Source organism: Oryctolagus cuniculus, chromosome 16 (genome assembly GCF_051225735.1).
Source record: "Oryctolagus cuniculus isolate XC-2025 breed Fujian yellow rabbit chromosome 16, ASM5122573v1, whole genome shotgun sequence".
Classification (NCBI taxonomy): domain Eukaryota; kingdom Metazoa; phylum Chordata; class Mammalia; order Lagomorpha; family Leporidae; genus Oryctolagus; species Oryctolagus cuniculus.
Window position 1 is genome coordinate 94,693,428 of NC_142882.1, and position 20,543 is coordinate 94,713,970.

The following is a 20,543-nucleotide window of genomic DNA, read 5'->3' on the forward strand; positions in this document are numbered from 1 at the left end:
CACGACACTACACACACCAAAAATCGCTCCCCACAATACTACACACCACATGGGGGATCTAGGCGTCTTGGCTACACTGCCTTGCTCTTAGAGTACACGACACTTAGCCTCCCTGGGATTAAATATACATCAGCACTACAAGCTATGGGGGACAGAGCAAGCTCCCTGCTGACTGCGCAAATCAGACTGCATGTATGGTCCTGGGATGGGACCCCCCTCTCTCTGCCAATCAGACGGCATTATGGTCCTAGGATGAGGAGATGAGTCCTACCCAGGGAGCTGCATTCCCACGCATACCCTCTCCCTCCCTCGTTTGATTATGTGTTTGTGCTGTCAGTCAGTACCTTCCCATCTCTCAGCAAGCTCCCTCTTTCACAGAGCCCCCACCCCCACAACCCTGCCAAGACCAAACAACCGCTGACCACCCCAGGCTCAATAATGCTGCTGTGTGTGGCTGGGTGGCCTAAGCCAGTGTTTCTCTTTTCAGTGGCCATCAAGCCCACCCCTGGCACTGCCCTGGGTAGGTTACAGGAGCCTCTGGGTCCAAGACCACATTGGAGAGGCAGGGACACAAGAGACACATGCCTGGTCTGATTTCTGAGGAGAGGATGCCTATTCACACACTTTTACAAATACACTGAAAAGGGTGGAGCATTTTGTCCCAGAGTTGATAAAATGCTTAGAGTGATTTCCCAAGGCTACACAGCCTTCCTCAGTGACCTCCGCGTACTATGGAGGAGAAGATGCTTGCAGGCCACCAGCCCGTTCCTGGCTGTTTGGAGGGAGCCTGTGTTTAGAATGTGAATGAAGACAGAAAAGGATTGAGGGACTTGTCTCCCCCTGAATGCATCTCTAACAGCTTCTAGAAAGGAAGGCTGATGGGAGAATGTGCCAGAACAGTGACCCTGCGGGCCTCATCTGTCCACACTGCTGTGTACAGGGTTCGGCTGGGCCCAGCCCCTCCTCTGTGCCCCTCCCATGCAGCTCTGCCTTCCTCTCCCCTTCTCCTGGGGGTCTGGCGATGCCTCCCTAAGAGCACCAACCCCTGGGAACTTTGCCACAATGCAGAGAGCACGTTACACTGGGACAGAAGCAGCAGGCAGACGTGGTGTGAATTCAAACATCCTCACGGAAAACTTGAAAAGGCCTCTGCTTGCTCTGAAGGTATCAAGAAGATCTGCCCTTGGACCATTCCTGGAAGTGACATTGGTGGGGAGGGTGCTGAGTGGATACCTCCCTTCCAGTGGGCAGCGGTCCTCCGTAGCCTTCACCACCTCGTTGGCGTGGGGGGTGGGGGCGTGTGCAGTAGGAAGGAGAGGAGGTGGATAGGCTGACTTCCCTGGGATGAGCTGGGGCTGGACCTGGAAGGCCACAGCCATGGTGTTCCCAGCAGGATTCACGCCGGTCCCCCCGGGTCAGTGTAATGCGGCGGCCCCAGCTGCTGGGCTCCTAAAAGACAGACAGCCTCGTGTAAGCAAGGGAGAGGAAACCAGCACCTGTGACAGCCAAAGCGCTTGTTGCACCTTTGGAAAGCTGTGGGGAAATGGGCCCCACTAAGTTCCTAACTCGTTGTGTCTCAAGCACCCAACATGGCCATAGGACGCCCGAGGCATCAGCAGGGGCCTGCCCTCCCAGGGCCTCTGTACAACCAGAAAAGACAGGTCATCAGAGAGCCACAGGTAGGCTCCCAGGGCACCCAGAGTCATCAGAGGGATGGTGGTGTGGATGGCACTAACCTAGAACCTAAAGAGAAGGCTGCTCTGCGATGAGAGGTAAGAAGCACCCAAGGAGTGACAAGCTAAAAGGTGTGCATGTATCCGGGTTGTGGCCAGCAGAGGGCATGCACACTGCTGGTGGGGGCCACGCCCTGTAAGGGGTCGTTCGATGTGCAGCTATGTGGAAAGAACCAGAAAAGCAACCTGCCTTCCTGACTTTAAGCCCAGATTTTACTCTAGCAGCTCCATAAGCCTACAAGCGGCAATTTTCTGAGTGACCATTTTTGAAGTGTGGCCTCCATTCCACATGTAGGTTAGCATCTTCTCAAGGCAGAGACTGCCCTATTCTCCAAGCAGGCCCAAGGAAACAGACCAGGGGGACAACCTGCCAAGGCACCACACTGGAGGCAGAGCTGTGCTGGGTGGTCTATGGGAGCTCTACTTGCTGGATTCTGCCAGGCATTCCTCTTCTCCAGGCCAGAGGGTCTTAGAGCAGGCCAGGGGGCCAGACACAGAGGCCTGAATATGTCCCAAAGGCACAGGCGGGATCTGAACAGCTGTCACAAAGACACAGGCAGGGTCTGAGCAATGTCACAGAGGCACAGGCAGGGTCTGAGCAATGTGGCGGAGCCCCAGGCAGGGCCCAGACACCTCACAGGGACCCAGGTGGAGTCTGAACAATGTCACAGAGACACAGACAGGGTCAGAATAATGTCACAAAGACACAGGCGGGATCTGAACAATGTCACAGAGGCACAGGCAGGGTCTGAACAATGTCACAGAGGCACAAGCAGGGTCTAAACACTGTCCCAGAGGCACAGATGAGGTCTAAACACCTCAGGGGCACAGGTGGAGTCTGAACAATGTCACCAGGGACACAGGAAGGGTCAGACAATGTCAGAGAGGTGCGGCAGGATCTGAACAATGTCACAGAGGCACAGGCAGTGTCCTGAACAATGTCACGGGGACACAGATGGGATCTGAACATCTCACAAAGACACACAGGTGGAGTCTGAACAATATCACAGAGACACAGGCAGGGTCAAAATAATGTCACAAAGACGCAGGCAGGATCTGAACAATGTCACAGAGACACAGGTGGGGATCCTAACAGTATCACAAAGACACGGGCAGGGTCTGAACAATGTCCGAAGGCACAGGGATGGGGGTCAGAACACCTCACGAGACACAGGTGGAGTCTAAACAATGTCAAGGGACACAGGAAGGGTCTAAACACACCACACAAAGACACAGGCGGGATCTAAACAATGTCAGAGAGGCACAGGCGGGGGTCTGAACAATATCGCAGAGGCGAGGCAGGGTCTAAACACTGTCACAGGGGACCACAGGCAGGGTCTGGAGCAATGTCACAGAACACAGGCAGGGATCTGAACAGTGTCACAGAGCCACAGCGGGATCTGAGCAATGTCACAAAGAGACACAGGCGGGATATGAACAATGTCACAAAGACACAGGTGGGATCTGAACAATGTCACAGAGGCACAGGCGAGGTCCAAACGATGTCAAAGGGATACAGGCGGGGTCCGGAACATGTCAGAGAGGCACAGGCAGGGTCTAAACAATGTCTCAGAGGCACAGGCAGAGTCTTAACAATGTTATGAGACACAGGCAGGGTAAGGAGCACACCACAGAGCACAAGCAGGTTGGGAACACACCACAGAGCACAGGCAGGGACGAACAATGTCACAGAGACAAAGCAGGGTCGAACACACCCACAGAGACACAGGTGGGGTCAGAACAAGGCCACAGAGACACAGATAGGGGTCAAACACTGTCACAGAGCCATTTGAGGGTCAAAGGCAATGTCACAGAGACACAGATTGGGTCTGAACACCTCACAGAGGCACAGGCAGGGTCAGAGGCATTGTCACAGAGACACAGGGAAGGGTCCAACCATTTTCACACACAGGTAGGGTCTGAACAAGGTCACATAGGCACAGATGGGGTCTGAACACCTCACAGAGGCACAGGCAGGGGTCTGGACAATGTCACAGAGACACAGATGGGGGCAGAATCCCTCACAGAGGCACAGGCAGTGTCTGAACAATGTCACAGAGACACAGGCACGGAGGTCTGAACACACCAGAGAGCACAGGCAGGGTCAGAACGATGTCACCGAGGCACAGCGAGGGTCCGAACACCTCAGAGAGGCACAGTGGGGTTTGAACAATGTCACAGAGGCGCAGCGGGGTCTGAACACCTCAGAGGGCAGATGGGGTTTAGGCAATGTCACAGAGACACAGGCGAGAGCAGAAACCTCAGAGAGGCACAGGGGGGCGTCTGAACCAGCACTCCTCTTCCACATCCCCCCCCCATTCCCATGTGGCTGCACCAGTCACTGGTGAGACTATAGTAAGGTTGGGTCCTCCTGAGGAACCGAGACCTCAAAAGTCAGCTTCTGCCAGTCCAGTCTTACTTCTCACTGTCCTGCCTTACTCTTTTATCTCCCAACAACCCCTACATTTGTCAGTGTCTAGCTCACCCTCCCTGAGGCCTCACCAGAAATCATCTCCTGGGTTTTTGCCACACAGACCCCAGCTCAAAAAAAAAAAAAAAAAAAAAAAAAAAAAAGAGAGAGAGAGAGAGAGAGAGAGAGAAAAAAAAAAAGAAGGCCCTACTCCTCCTACCTCACACCTGGCTAATTCCTGTTTATCTTTCAAGTCTCAGCACAGAACCCCACTCTGGGGAGCCACACGGCAGTGCCTGTCCATGCCGTCCTAGCTGGAGCAGGCACCCCTGTGCTCCCAGCATCCAGGACAACACAGTGGGCGGGTCTTATGGAACCTACACAGTGCAGTACGCTCTTCAGAAAGCTGTGCATATGAGGGAAGGGACAGGAATGCCTCAGATTAGGCGCTGGGCTGGTAGCAAATGCCCAGAGACAAGGAGACAGATGAGCAACCAAGATCGGGAGGCAAAAAGCGATTCAGGGTTTGGTCCATATGCCGAGGTATGCTGGGCAGTTTCCTGAGACAGAGAGTAAGGGCTAGCTGAGTCGCCCTACAAGGCCTGCTGACCCCCAAGCCCAACTCCCCCCCGCAGATGAGGGTGGGGTACATGGAGACCTGTACCAGAGTCACTTAAGGCATGGCTGCTCACCCTGGAGTGCAGTGAAAAAACCCTGGCACCTGTGTCTCTTCAGTGAACATTTTCACACTAACAGTCACAGCTTAGAGGTATTGCCAGAGGGATTAGTGGGGTGGTACTATTTGAACATGGAGAGGCATTTAGAATATAGTAGATAGTGAACAGGCAAGAGATGGATAACTCTTCAAGAAACTGAGAATATTCTTCAAGAGCACAAACCCTTAGGTGAAAACTCCTGGTATCCATGGGGATGGGGCATGCTGGCACAACTGGAGGCAACCTCAGAGCAGCAGAGAATGGCTGCAGCTTCACTGGGAGCCCCCAGTGAAGGGGGCATGAGGCGAGAACAGGATCAGCTCCACCAGAGGAACTCAGCTCTCAGAGGAGCACAGAGCCCTCCAGGATCTGTTCACGTGACCCAAACTGAACCCTCAGCAGGACACAGCCCACAGTGGCCACTCGGGGCTCCACGAGAAGCGGCCCAACTCAGGCCAAGGTGGAGCCCTACACTCCATGGAGAGAAGGCCAGCGAGAGGCCCAGCATCTATTTCCAGGATGTTCCCAGAGCATACAGTTCTCTAGTACATGATTCTGGAATCAAAAGTACCCTAAAATCAAACCTCAATGTCTCAATTGCAGAATGAGCACGGTGAGAGCAAACCCCTGAAAGTCCCAAATGGAGCTGTGTAACCAATCCTAACCTGGGGTTACTACACCAGGGAACAAATGCAGGAGCAGAGAAACTCAAGCCCAGGGACTTGCAGCCTGGACCAAATCTGGACATAGAGGACAGGGGCAAGAGAGAGCACCAGAAAGAAAACAGAGACAAAGAGAAAGCAAATCCGATTCCCTGCCCTGGGTCTACTGCAGAATCTGGACCTGCAACTGTGAGGGTAAGCCAGGTGGCAGAAACGCAGCCCCCAAGCTGGGGGCCACAGGGAAGATAGCTTGGGCTGAGCGGGCGGGGCAGGCACTCCTGAGGGTGACTGAGGGGTCTCAGGCAAGGTCAGCTCAATCTGCGGACCTGGTGGCCCATTTGGTGGACACTGCTGGGAGAGGAATCTGGAGTCTACCCAGCAGACAGGGCACCCACAGCCGCGAGGGGGGTGAGATGAGGAAGGAAGGCACACCGCACCACCCTCTCCTAGAAACATGGAGGGGCCATGGAACACCCAAGCTATCCTACAGCAGGAGCTCAGGCCCGAACCACCACTGCCTCCCACCCCAGCTCCATCCAGGCAGTGGCTCAGCAGGCACTGTTCCCACTCGAAAACTCTGGCTAAGCCAGATACAGCCCAATGAGTGAGGGCTCATGCCCCCTTTCACTGAGCATTTGTCAGAACACAGATTGCGAAACTGTTCAGAGATGACGAAAGAGCCTGAAGTTAAAGTTTAAGGCTACAGCCCAGCTCAGCTGCTATAGGAAATGCAGATCTACCTTTCTGAGTAACATTTTTAAAGACAATATTGAAAAAAATTTAAAGGAAAAGCAAAAGGGAACAAGCAGAAGAAGATCAGCTCCATTCCCTATGCACTGAGAGAGAACGACAGAGAAGCTGCTTCTGCCTCTCCACTCACCCCCTTACTTCTCATTTCTGTTTTAACCCACTTTATCAAGGCAGGACTAACTTGTAGGAAGCTGTACATATTAAGTGCATACAACCTGATGAGCGTGGTATCGGAGGCACCCCATGCAGACATCAGACACGTCACTACCTCCCCAGCATCCTCTCCACTCTTGTGTTTACAATAGTGGGAGACAAAATCTGGGCTAACAGCATGTAACTCATGCCTGCCCTCTTGGCAAATTTTTAGTAATGTGCTGCATCTTTATTAATCTTGGCTCTGTGCTGTCAGTAGAATGTATTGGAGTTACCTTTTGCCTAACTGAAACTTTGTAAAAATATTTTGCTCCAAGAATTCTGACCATCCACCTGAGGTCATCAGTGGGGACTGCTCCCTGCCCCCACCCATCCCCTGGAGTGGAAAGCAGGTGACTGGGAGCACAGCAGCCTAGGTAAACACCGGCACCGCACTCTCCCACACCTGACTCTCAAGGGCGCTGCCTGCCTGGCTCCCTCAGTCATCAGAGGGTTCCCTCTAAGGAAAGGAAATACTTCACAGGACATAAAAATCACAGCACCAGCCTGTGTCCTGACAGGGAGCTTGAGAGTGACGAGTGATGTTTTATGGGAAGTAAAGAGCAAAGAACTCTGACCCTGGAAAATTGCATTGCATTTTAACCTCTAACAGGACAAAAGTCATCTGTCCAAGAATGTCTTGAGCTGCACTATGGATATAATTACCTCAGATACTATTAAGCACACAATAAACACCACTTTAGAGTGATAAAAGGCAAAAGAGAAAAACAAAATAAATTGTCAGCAATGAAAGAACAATTACAGTTCAGTGGCAGAATTAACATTTAGGTCAACAGCTTTGAGACTGGCAGGGAGTGCACACCCACGCACATGTGATGGTACCACCTGTGTGTCAAGTACCCGAATGATCAGGATTAGAGATAAGAGGTGATGCACACGCACTCCAAATGCACGATCAAGCCATCACCAACTTACAGGGATGGCCTGAGTGTCCTCTCTTCTAGCCCGGTCTGTGGGAGTGACCTTCAGAGATGTCTGAAGAGGACCCATAAAATGTACAGGGAAGAGACAAAGACAGGGGCTGGCTAGACCTGAAGCGGGGTTGCGGGGGCTGCCTTGTCTCGGACACATTGAATGCGGGCTCCTCGATCAATGGTGGGGGGTACATTCCGCCTCCGGATGAAGAAGCCAGCCCCGCAGCAGAAAGACACACCCATCATGAGCAGGAACCTGGGGAGAACAGACAGGAAGTAGAGCTCAGAGCAAGCAGCCATTCAGGCACGACCTCGAGGACTCAGCCAGGGACTCGAGAGGCCTTGTGGATGCATGAACTCAGATCTCAGGCAGTCAGACGAGAGGGCAGGGCAGAGCCACCCGGTTCCTAGTCCAGAAGCACTCGTGCCCTGGACTTGGTCCCCCCTCTCTGCCTGTTTCCCCCCCAAGGCTCTTCCTCTGGAGGGGAGGAAAGCCGGCAACACCCAACCTGCAGGCTCCTGGACATCCCCTAGATGGAGGCCCCAGACACTGGGCAGCTCTGGAAGGGAGCCCTGTCTAGATCTCTCTGGAGATCTAAAAAATTCTCAGCCAGGGGGCTGAAGACTTCAAAAACAGGCCTGAGAACCCTCACTGGTCACCAAGGTCACCACGGTGTAAGAAATGACTTTCTTCCATTTCCCTCTGTGCTCCACTTCTGTTTCTAGAAAAAGGACTCACTCCTGAGGAAGAGCCAATAAGTAATAGATAAAACTGACAAACAGGCCATTGAAATTATGATGGGACCCACGGGGCCTTTCAGAGCTTCACACCGGCAAACCCATACTCTGAAAGGAGAGCCCTTGCTTCACGCAGGATGTACACGGCAAGAGCTGGCCATGCCATGGCATAATGTCCCACACTTAGCAGCTATTGAGGGAAAGAAAGAACAGTCAGCAAAGCCTTTGGGAACATTACCCCGATGCCAAGTGCAAGTCTCCCAGCCCGTCGACACATGTTTACTGCAAACCCTGCAACACTGAGCAGGAACGCAGTCACAGGCCCCAGGACAGCACAGGACTTAGGAAAGCTGAAATGCAGCTCTGTGAGCTGTGGTACAATTCATTTCAACATTCTTTAGCCCCATCCACACTCCTCACACCATGCTAAGCACACAGCAAGGAGACAGAAGGGCCCCTGCCCACCCAACTAGAGTTCTGACCAGGGGAAGCAGACAGGGAACACAAAGGTACAACTTTGGTGAGTGCCCAAAAATATAAAAGATGCGAAAGTGGGTTCTAGTGCCTGCATGTGGTAAAGCAGACTTAACAGAGCTTACCACTGTGGCAGTATTTTTATTTTAAAAAGAATCATGTATTTTATTTGTTTAGAAAGACAGGAAGATCTTTGGTTTACTCTCCCAAGGCCTCTAACAGCCACTGGAGCCAAGAACTCTCCATCTAGATCTTCCAACTGTCAGCCCACCTGCAGAGCCACTCACCACTGCCTCCCAAGGTCGTAGCAGGAAGCTGGTCTGGGGTGGAGCAGAGATGTAGAACCCGGACCCTCCAATATGGGAGGGAGGTAGGCTTCCCAAGCAACACCTTAACTGCACCAAGCACCCACCTCCAGGGTGGTGTACAGTTTGGGTGCAGAGTTACGCAAGGGCCATGGCGGAGACTAGAGAAGCTGATCCCTCAGAGGAGCCAGATGGTGAGACAGGAGGCAGCTGCCAGTCTTCCAAGCTCAGGTTCAGCCAACCCCAATGAATGGGGAAGATTTCCAGGCAGCAGAAGTATCTCGAGTTGCTGATTCTCTCCTTACTCAGGACAAGCAGCCTAAGCCGGCCAAAGAACTACTGTGCAGCCACTTTTCCTGAAAGTAGCTCCTTCCTCCCCTTGCCACCCACCCCCTGGCCAAAAAGCCTGGAGGGGAATGGCCTGCGCCGTGCAGGTGAGCACAAGTGCAGCCACGAAGCATTTGTTTTCTTGACCCAGCTTGCCCCAGGAGTGAAAGAGATGTCACCAAGACTGAGACAATACAGGTGATATGCAGAGCCCTTGGGGACTGGAGAAAAGCAGAGGACAGAGCTGTGACCTACCAGAAATACCACAGTCTCTGTATGGAGGAGGACCCGCCCGCCAGCACCGAGCCACAGCAATCCTCGTAGGGCCAGCATCTGCAGAAAGAGAACACAGGCTGGTGACCGCTTTTCACCAGCAGGAGAGCACAGGATGGCACCTGCTCTGTGTCACAAGGTCATGGCATAATCATGCTTAGAAGAGAAAGTAACAGTGATGAGGTATGTGCTGCCATGCCTGCATGTCAGGAAGCCAGTAGAAGGTGCTGAGATGGATGTGGTCAGTGCCTTACTACACCCTCCGCTTGCCACGCAGTTCCTGCTGGGGCATCAACTCTTGCCAGCACTGCAGTCAGCAGAAAGGCAGCAACCTGGCATCAGCAAGGTGCCACCACCCCCTGAGACCTCACTTTTTGAAGTGGTGTGGAAGGGGTGGACATACCTCCCTAAGTCAATGGGGCTAAGAGCAGAGGTCGTGGGTCATACAGAGGTGCCACCCTCATCTCACCACTCATAACTGTGAAGCGTGTGCCCCACCTCTGACACACAGTGCAGGTCTGTCCTTCCCATACACAGTGTGCTCACACTCCCCTAGTAGTGTGCCAGAGGCTTCGGGGACCCAGGCAGGTATAGGCTCTGGAGGTGCCCTCCCCCAGCACAGCCCCACCAAGGGGCACACAGGGGAGGACCCAGTGCAGGCCACAGGTCCTCAGATCCTTCAATGTTTCTGTCCTTCCCTGACCCCACATGGTTTGCCTTTGCAAAGGAAGATACTATAAAAGCTCAAATCCTTTCCTACCGCCTTTAGTATTCACAGGAAACTTGTACCAGAGCAACTAGGTCCAGCGGCAGCACACAGAGGCTGTTTCTCAGCAGCACTGAATGATCACATGCTGGTGACTCAGATGTCCTGCCAACTCTTCACTTTTTAAAAAGGGGTATCTGGTGGGGCCCGTTTTGTAGCGTCTCGGGTAAAGCCACCGCCTGCATCCCATATGGGAGCTGGTTTAAGTCCCAGCTGCTCCACTTCCGATCAGCTCTCTGCTGTGGCCTGGAAAAGCAGGGAAAGATGGTCCAAGGTTTGGGCCCCTGCACCCTGCAGGGGAAGACCCAGAAGAAGCTCCTGGCTCCTGGCGTCAGAGCAGCGCAGCTCCCACCATTGCAGCCAATTGGGGAGTGAACCAGCAGATGGAAGACCTCTCTCTGCCTCTCCTTCTCTCCAATTTTTACTCTGCTTTCCAAATAAATAAATCTTTACAAAAATAAAAAAATAAAAGGGGTATCTGGGAGAAATGCATAAATTCTACTCAAGATCTTGGGTAATGCAGACAAAGCCTCTGTTTTGTAGGAAAATGTGTAAAAGGAAGCAGCTCCCATGAGAACTGGCTGGAGAGAGGCATCAGCAGTGGCCTGTAGCTCAGCAGGTTTGCTACAAAGCAGCTGCTTCCCAGTTCCTCAGCATGGCAGGTCCCTGGGGCTCCCAGGCTGGTTCCCCTCTTTTTGTACACACTCAGCACTGACTGAAGCGAACTATCATTTCAAGGACAAACTGGGCTGACAAACACCCCACACTGCCACTGTCCCCCCTCTCCTGACCGTGCACAGACACAGAAGGCAACACAACATCCCACAGACAATATGAGTGTAGCTGCAATTGCAATGAGATCCTCCCACAGCAGTGACTAAGCAGGTCTGTTTAACCTGCTTTAGCCAACAAGCATCCAGCAAAGTGGCCTAAATGGGTGCTGCCAGAAGTCCTGCTGATTCTTAAAACCGACGCAGTCCACAGACAGCCTGAGGAGCTACAGGGAGCTTGATCCTGGTGTGTGGTGGGGGAGGAGGGATGGAGCAGCAATCCCTAACCAAGATGGAACTCTTGCTGTGGGAGGAGCCTCCCTTCTGGAAGACAGGATAAGGAGAAAAGTGTTGGTGTGATACAGCACGTGTGGGTGTCCACGCCCGTGGGGGTTATGGAGGGGGCACTCAGGGACATGCAGGACTTCTGCTTTTGGGGAGTAGAGCTCAGGCAATTAACTGTAAACTAAGAGATGTGGCCATGAAAATCCTTAGTGGTTGTGTTAGATTCACAGAGCCTGACAGTGTGGCAGGCAGAGTCCAAGATGTCCCCAAATGTCCCCACCCCTAGTGTACACATCTGCTCTCCCTTCAGTGTAGGGTCCTGTGGGCATGATGGGATGGTCACTGCCCACGAACATAAAACTCCACTGTGGCCAGCACAGATGCCCCTGCCACGAGCTGTGAGGGCCACTGGCCAGGTCCGCACTAAGGTCTCTGAAGAGCTAAAAGCAGTCTCAGCTGGACCACTGTCCCAATAACAGCAGAAATGGACATTGCCTATGACCTGAAAAAGAACCAGATGAGGGCCGCAGCCAGTGAGGCCCTTGTTTGTCTTAATGTTGCAGCTCTGAAGAGGACCTTCTGTGCCAAGCCCACACATCTATAAGTGGTGCATGTATATTGCTCCAAGCTGCTAAATGCATAGTGATATGCTACTGCAGAATAGAATAAACAAGAATGTAAACACGTCTAACATTAATACTATTTTTCAAACCAAAAATACACAAGCTTATCTTGGGGACACTGTTGCGCCAGCATCCCATATGAGCACTGGGTTCAAGTCCAAGCTACTCCACTTCTGACCCAACTCCCTGCTAATGGCCTAGGGAAAGCAGTGGAAGATGGCCCAAGTGCTCCGGCCCCCTCCCATCCACATGCGAGACCAGGAAGAAGCTCCTAGCTCCTGGCTTTGCCTAGCCCCAGCCCCAGCTCTTGCAGCCATTTAAGGAGTGAACTAGCAAATGGAAAATCTCTCTTCTCTCCCTCTTTCTGTAAATCTGCCTTCAAAATAAATCTTTAAAAAAATAAACAAACATGTTTCATTCCATTTTCCCAAGGTTGTTGAAGAAGAGCGCTCATGTTATCAGAGCCATATTTGAAATGAGCTTGAGGAGATGAGTCACGCTGTGCCTCCTCTCCATCTAGGCCACTCCTCGTGAGGCCACGAGTGGACCCGCCAGCATACAGGACAGCACTCTGCACAGACACAGCCTCTCTTGCCACGCGCCGTCTGAGTAATTGGGGGCCGCCTCCTCCACTGCCTCAGTTCTCCCCTTATTCCTTGGCCCCACTGGCCAGGAAGACCACAGAGCCAGCGTGGAGAAAATGTAGTGATTCCTGGGCACAGGTCAGGAAGGGCTCTGGGACACAGCCCACTCTTTAGCAATGCCCATGCTGACCAGACACAGTCCCAGAAGTATACTTTCCATGTCAGTATTGCCCAGTTTGCAGCTAACTCAGTTGTCAAGACAGAAATAACAGGTGCATCAGAGGGGTGAGCCACCAGTGCCTCTGTAATACCAGGCACCAGGACAATGTTCCCAGGTGCTAAGCCCAAAAGTGGATTAGAAATTTATGTGGTTCTACTTCACAATGGTGAAAACTGACTTCAAAAAATGAGAGAGCAGCAAAGTAAGAACTGTCACATATGCTCCACATACACAGGGTGGGTGTGTATCCCAGACAATGTAGCCTCATTTCTTCAGAGCTAATGCTGGGAAGCCCTGGGTCAAAGTAGATGGGTTCAAGATGCTGTCCATGTCTACAGTTGAGCTCCTCCCATCCTCCGGGGAAAGTCCCAATGGCCCAAGTCCCCTGACCAGGAGGTCACCTCCCACTGTTCACAGTGCTAGTATTCTGTGTGTAACAAAGGTCAAACAGCTACGTGGCCAACAGTTATGGTACAGCAGCCACATGGGCTCCAGATTCAAAGCCTGGCTGCCCCACTTTCAATCCAGCTTCCTGCTAATATACCAGAGAAAGCAGCAAAGATGACTAGAAGTCCTTGCGGTCCCTGCACCTCACATGGGAGCCCAGATGGAGTTCCAGCCTCCTGGCTTAAGCATGACCCAGGCCCAGCCCTTTAAGGCAATTTGGAGAGTGAGCCAACACATGGAAAAACAATCTCTCTAATTCTGCCTTCCAATAAATCTTTTTGCAAAACAAAAATGACCATGGCTATTCTTGCTCCAATTCTACTACTTTGCAAAAGTAATTTTAATGGAATCAAGATATATTTATTTATTTAAAATCTTTATCTATTTACTTACTTATTTGAGAGTGAGAAGGAGGGAGATAAAGGAGAGACAAGAAAAGTTCCCCCACATTATTTCCTCCCCCAGATGCCAAAGCTGGGAGCCCAGGAACACAATCCAGGTCTCCCATGTGGGTGGAAGGGACTCAACTACCTGAGCCATCACTGCCGCCTCCCAGGGTGTGCACTGGCAGGAAGCTGGAGGCAGGGCAGGCCTGGCTCCAAACCACGGTTCTCTGAGTGGATGCAGGCATCCCAATCAGTGTCTTAACACTAAGCCAAACATCACCACCCCCAATTCTACTCTTTTGTGTCCTGGGGTGAGCAAGCCCTGGAGGGTGCAGCCACTCTGCAGATCCTCTCAAATGGGAGCACCCTGCTCCCCGAGGGGGCAGAAATATGGGCAGACACCAGTAGACTGCGAGGAGTTCAGCAGTGACCTGAGCTCAGTGCCACCATAATGCCCCCTGTGTTATTTTCCCCCAAGGATAGCAAGAGCTGTGTCAGCTCTGCACAGGCGGGAAGGGGCCTTCGGACACCATCCAATGCTGGTAACCACAAATGTGGACAGAAGAGGGAAGCAGGGATGTGGATTTCCTGAAGTGCCTCCCTTTGACAGCCCAGGGTCAGGAGGAAGCATTTGCTGCTCTAAGACCCAGAGCCCACGCTTACTTGTCCTCACATCTGAGGAAGAAGACAAAAATTTGTCCCCACTTCCACTCACTCCCCACAGATACAAAGGGAACAGAGGGAGCTATGCAGGCAGAAGCAGCTAGTACATGGTACAGAGTGGACAGGAATTCGCTTACAACATACAGACTCCATGGGCTGTCACTACACCTCCACTCAGATTCCTTTTCAGTGGCTCTACAAATCAGATAAGACATGTCCAGGCCCCACTGAACACTGTCTTTGCTTAGGCTACTGTGACAAAGCCAAAGACATTCATTTGTCATTAGTTCTGGAGTGGGAGGTCCAGGGTCCAGGCACTGGGGGAAGGCAGCAGCTCCCTGCTTTGCAGGCCTCCTTGTGTCATGTGCCCCATGCTGTGGAGGGCAAGAGAAGCTGGCTGAATCATGGAAGGCTTGCCAGGACAGGGGCAGTGTGCCCAGCGGAGAACTCAACATTCAGCACGTCTGCCATATGTCAGGCACTGTCCTAGGCACAGGGACCTCAAATATTTATGAGTCACTGTACTCAGGGACTCACAATAGTGAAGAACACAGCTGCCAAGGATCTTGAAAACCTCCTGTTGAAAACCTACTGATGCCAGCATTGTGGGTGGCAGCTCAGCCCCTGTACCACAACACCCAGCCCTGAACCCTAATGCTTCAAGCAGAGAAGTAACATGAAAGTGGAGAAGGAAAGAGAACTGGATGTAAAAAGAGAGACTGAGAGAAGACCCACAGAAAGTTTCTACAATGGTTCAGGTGAGTGTGAACTGGGGCCTAGGGGAAGGGGAGGAGAGACTCAGAAGGTCAGAATCCAGGAGAGCAGCGGTGTGGCTGGGGCTTCCAGCAGCTATGAGATTGAAGACGCCATTCCATGCAGGCGGCACGAAGCATCACCAAGTGCCCGGCTCACTCTCCACAGCCCCTTCCGTTCTCCAGGACAGAGCGCTGCTGGGACGCAGGTTCCTCCTCCTCACAATGGAAGAGAAGAGGCAGAAGGAGACCAAAGCAGCATGTTGGCAGGTGTTCCCCAGCTCCAGCCCAGTGTGAAGCACTTTCATGATACGTTAAAAGTGAGTGAACAAGAACACAAAGTGATCTCTGACTCCCAACCTGAGGCACAGCTGGAAAAGCGCCCTGTGCTCCAGGATGAACACATCAGGAGAAGGAGCTTGATCCCCCATTTGTGTCAGAAGCTGAATAAAAGGACATGAGCCTTGCCAGCGGGATTCACTCTACGGAGAAGAACCAAAGTGTTTTATCTCCCTGTTGTCCCACAGCCATCTTTCTTCAACCTGATAACTGTAATGGAGTCATGGTCCTCAGGCCACTCTGCATTTTCCCAAGAGAGAGCTTTTTCTTCTCGCAGCTGTAAAGGCTTTCTGCTGAGGCTCCCACAAAACAGGGGCATTAAGGTCTCCCTGCTCGTCAACATGAAGCAAGACAGGAGATACCAGCAATCTCCCATGCTGAGGCAGGCAGCCTTCTCCCTCCTGTGTGGGTCTTCTCAAGAACGCCAAGGGGGCCAGTGCTGTGGCACAGCGGGGTAAAAGCCACCGCCTGCAGTGCCGGCATCCCATATGGGTGCTGGTTCAAGTCCCAGCTGCTCCACTTCCTACCCAGCTCTCTGCTATGGCTTGGGAAAGCAGTGGAAGATGGCCCAAGTCCATGGCCTCCTGCACCCGTGTAGGAAGCCCGGAAGAAGCTCCAAGCTGCAGACCAGCACAGCTCTGACCACTGCAGCCATCTGGGGATCAACCCAGCAGATGGAAGATCTCTCTGTTCTCTCTCTGCCTCTGCCTCTCTGCAACTCTGCCTTTCAAATAAGTAAATAAATATTTAAAAAGAAAAGAAAAGAAAGAAAAAAAGAAAAGCGCCAGGGGCAAAACACTGGGACCTTCTGCTATCACAGTAGGGCCACTGAAAGTTGGCAGAGACCAGTTCCAGGCCCTCACGGGTGCCCAAGTCCCTTATGCGAAATGGGATAGCGTTCCCACAGAACTACACACATGCTCCCATATGTATCAATTCTTCTCCAGATTACTCCCCGACCCTAACATAGTGTACACTCCAGGTAAATAATTGGCATATTGTATTACTACATTGTTTGGTGAATAACAGCAAGAAGTTTGTACTTACTAAATACAGGCATAATTTTTCCTTGATATCCTTCATTGGAATATGAAAACTGCAACTAGGAAGAGCCAGCTGTGTTATATATCTCCTGTCCAGTTACTCTTGGTGTGAGAGTTCATAGCATTCATGTTCATTTCTAAAAAAAATCTCTTATTTCGAGCTGGTGTTGTGAGGCAGCAGGTTCCAAGTTCCTGCCTGCCATACCAGCAATTCTACATGGGCCTCAGTTTGAGTTCCAGCACTCCAGCTCTGATCCAACTCCATGTTAACACCCTGAGAAAGCAGCAGAGGATGACCCAGGTGCTTGGGCCCCCAGCCACTTCCCATGAGAGGCCCAGATGGACTTCCAGGCTCTTCACTTCAGTCTAGCCCAACCCCCAAGCCATTGCAGCCATTTGGGGGGAAACAAGCAGGTGGAAGATTTATCCCTCTCTCCCTCCCTCTCTCTCTCTAACTCTGCCTTTCAAATAAATAAATCTTTAAAAAAAATAGGCTCATATTTTACAATATTAAAAATAACAGCTTCTGAGGAAAACTGGTTTGGGATATTCCACTCAAAATCTGTGGAATTTCAAAACCACAATGAAAACCAAGTAACCAGACAATCCTAGCCACCTAGGCAGGCTTCTCCCCTACACAGCTAGTGGCTAGTGAATATTAAAGCACATGAAAACAACAGACAGAAAACTGTACCTTAATCAGAGCCAAATAAACAGGCACCCAAGTGGGCACAGGAAGAGAAAAAATCCTCCGGCCAGAGCCAGCAAGGCTGTGACAGTGCCTGGCATAGAGAGGAGCTCAGGGTGGGCAATCACTAAGATTCCACATACAGAGTACACACATGCACCGCGCATGCAGTCACAGCAGACCAACCAAGGAATGTTTCTAGTCCTGCCCAAGACTGTAAAATCTATTCCTCTTCCCCCCGCTCTCTTTCACAAGAAAATCTGTACAAACCAAAATAACTTGTGCCCTCCCCAGATACCTTGCCCCTTATATGAACCACACAAAAGCTGACCTACGTCACAGAACAGAGCAGATATTTCATCTACCAGCAAAGTGCCTGGTCTGAGCAGCTACTTGCCACCAGCAAGGCCACCTGCTTGTCCCCTAAGTACCAGCAGGCCTAAAACCTAGGTTGGAGGCGCATCTATCACACTGGGGCTTTCTTTCCCCACAGTGAATATTCTACCTATAAAAGAAATAATCCCCAGAGAAAGATGTGATGAAACACAGGATGAAACCAACAGTGCAATACTTACATATAATACGTTGGGATAGAGTCCTTAAAAGTACCAGCAATGTTTTTTGGCCTCTAAGCACTGCAAACAAAGCAGAGAAAAACACTGTCAGGGCAGAGAACATGTACCTCTGTTAGTAAGTCTCACATACAGCAGGAGGACCAAGGGTACTTTAGAACCAGGAAGCTGTCATCCACCTCCCTCTCTCATGGCTTTTTTTTTTTTTTTTTTTAAGATTTATTTATTGATTTGAAAGGCAGAGTTACAGAGAGGCAAAGGCAGAGAGAGAAGTCTTCCATCCGCTGGTTCACTCTCCCAAATGGACACAACAGCCAGGGGCTGGACCAGATTAAATCTGGGAGCCAGGAGCTTCATGGGGAATCTCCCATGTGGGTGCAGGAGCTCAAGCACTTGGGCCATTTTCAGAGCTGCTTTCCTAGGCCATTAGCAAGGGCTGGATCAGAAGTGGGGCACCCTATGGGATGCTCAAATCAGCAACTGTATGCAATATTGGCACAGCTAGTGGCAGCTTAACCCTGCTACGACTTCTTATTTTTTTTAAAGTTTTATAAAGGAAGCAAAGTACCTATTTTCCTATTACTTTACTAGAAGTTTCACATCTTTAAATACATTGAGAGGCAGGGCATTTAGCAGAGCAGTTAGGATGCCTGAATCCTACTATCCACATACCTGCGGTTCCATTCCTAGACCCAGCAATTGACTCTAGCTTCCTGTTAATGCAGACCCTGGGAGGCAACAAAGATGCTTCAAGTAGTCGAGTCCCTGCCACCCCAATGACAGGCATCTGAGGAGTGAACCAGCAGGTGGGAGTTCTGATTCTTTCACTATCTCTCTGCCCTCCCAAAATTTGTATAAATGTTAAAAGAAAAATATATAAAATTTAAAATAGACGATAACCATTTCATTAAAAAGGTAAAAAAGATAATTCACTTATTAAAGTTTACATGGTAGGATATGAGAGTGCTTTTAGAAAGTTTGTGAGAGGGGCCAGTGTTGTGGCGCATCGGGTAACAACACCACCTGTGACTCCAGCATCCATTATGGGTGTCAGTTCACGTCCTGAGCTGTTCCTTCCAATCCAGCTCCCTGATAATGGACTGAGAAAGCAGCGGAGAGAGGGCCCAAGTGGCTGGGCCCTGCACCCATGCGGTGGGTCTGGATGAAGCTCCTAGCTCCTAGCACCAACCTGGCCCAGCCTCGGCTATTGTGGCCATCCAGGGAGTGTGCCAGCGGATGGAAGACCTCTCTTGTCTCTCTCTGTCTCTCTCTGTATGTCTCTGCCAACTCAGACTACCAAATAAATAAATAAGTCTTAAAAAAAAAAAAAAAAGTCTGTGGGGAAAATATCATGAAAATGCATTTGTTTTGGTACAAAAAAATTTTGAAATCTATGCTGATTCTCGAAATGTGCCATTTCCATAGACACTTGAAGACCTCCCCATACTTCCAGATTACTAAAGAGCACATGGGGAAAAAAAAAAGTAATACAAAGCTTTCTTTGGAGAAAGGAAGGGCTCACTGTCCTGCCCAGGCCCCACACCCTCAAAGGCAGGAGAGGGAGATGACCACAGTCTGCTCCACAGCCACAACATCTTAGAAATGGACAAATTTCCAACAGCAGCCAACTGCACGTGGTACCTATTAACGCTGGGCTATGAAGACAGCCCATGACAACAGGATTTCTGGAATGCATTTCCAAGACATTCAGTTCGCCTACTAAATATCAAGAAGCAAAGTGACAAGTGTTTTATTAATGGAAAAAGATTTAATTTAGACCAGGTAGCTCATGCTCAGTTCAAGAAATGAAGCTCCAAGTGGTGTAATAGGCTAAACCTCCGCCTGTGGTTCCAACATCCCTATGGGCGCCGCTTTGTGTCCCAGCTGCTCCTCTTCCGGTCCAGCTCTCTGCTTATGGCCTGGGAAAGCGTAAGATGGCCCAAGTGCTTGGGCCCCTACACCCAGGTGGGGAGACCTAGAAAAAGCTCCTGGCTTCAGGCCAGTTCAGCTCCTGCCACTGCGGCCTATCTGGGGAGTGAACTACTGGACAGAAGAACTCTATCTCTGTCTTTCCCTCTGCCTATAATTCTACCTCTCAAAATAAATAAAATAAAAATAAATGACACTCAGATTGTTGAAGAAATCAATGTATTTTGGCAAGGAAAGAAGGCAATTTCAGGCCTCTCTGCCCCATGATTCAACTCATTTCACTAAGTCTCCTTTGCCCCAATTACAGTTGGCCTCTATAGTTTTCTGCACGATGAACAGAGGAGAAAACAGGTCTTTCTTCCCCTGTAGCATTTAAATGCTTCTTTACTCTCCACCTCTACCAGGCAGCTCCAAACCCTCTGGCACCCATTGCAAGCTCCACACAATCTAGAATCTCTCCAGATACCAGGGGCCCCCAGACCTGCAGCCTGCAGCCTCCTGCAGCCCTGGCCCCTCCTGCAGGTGGCACCACAGACTCACGCACAGGGCCAGCACACAGAGGTGGCCTGGAAATGAATGCAGCTCCCTCTTCCACAGCTTCCCCCCTGGAATTCCCCAACTCAAGGAGCCCCGGTCCTCCAGCACCATACCCCTAACTCTCAGGGCAGCAGCCAAGCTGCAGCAGTTTAGAAAGCAACTCTTCCTTCCATCCTTCCCAAAGTCATTTCCACGGTTTTCAGCTCATGATCTCTGGAACTATTGGTATAAAGGCATGCCATTTTACAGGTGAAAACACTGGAGCACTTAGGCAGTGTCCTCCTCAAGAGTTACCTGTTTTGAGAAAGTGGCAAAATCAGCCCTCAACTCTGGGTCTCTTAGACTGACCAAACACTGCTGTATTTCCTGTGCCCACCCCAACCCCCAGTGCTGGGGTGAGACTATAACATAGCAGGTAGACATG

At 51.0% G+C, this 20,543-nt stretch overlaps 1 pseudogene; it reads right to left on the reverse strand.

Moving 5' to 3' along the window:
- Positions 1-355: 355 nt before the first annotated feature.
- On the reverse strand, positions 356-18,337 carry LOC149121878 (WW domain binding protein VOPP1-like; annotated as a pseudogene).
- Positions 18,338-20,543: the final 2,206 nt, after the last annotated feature.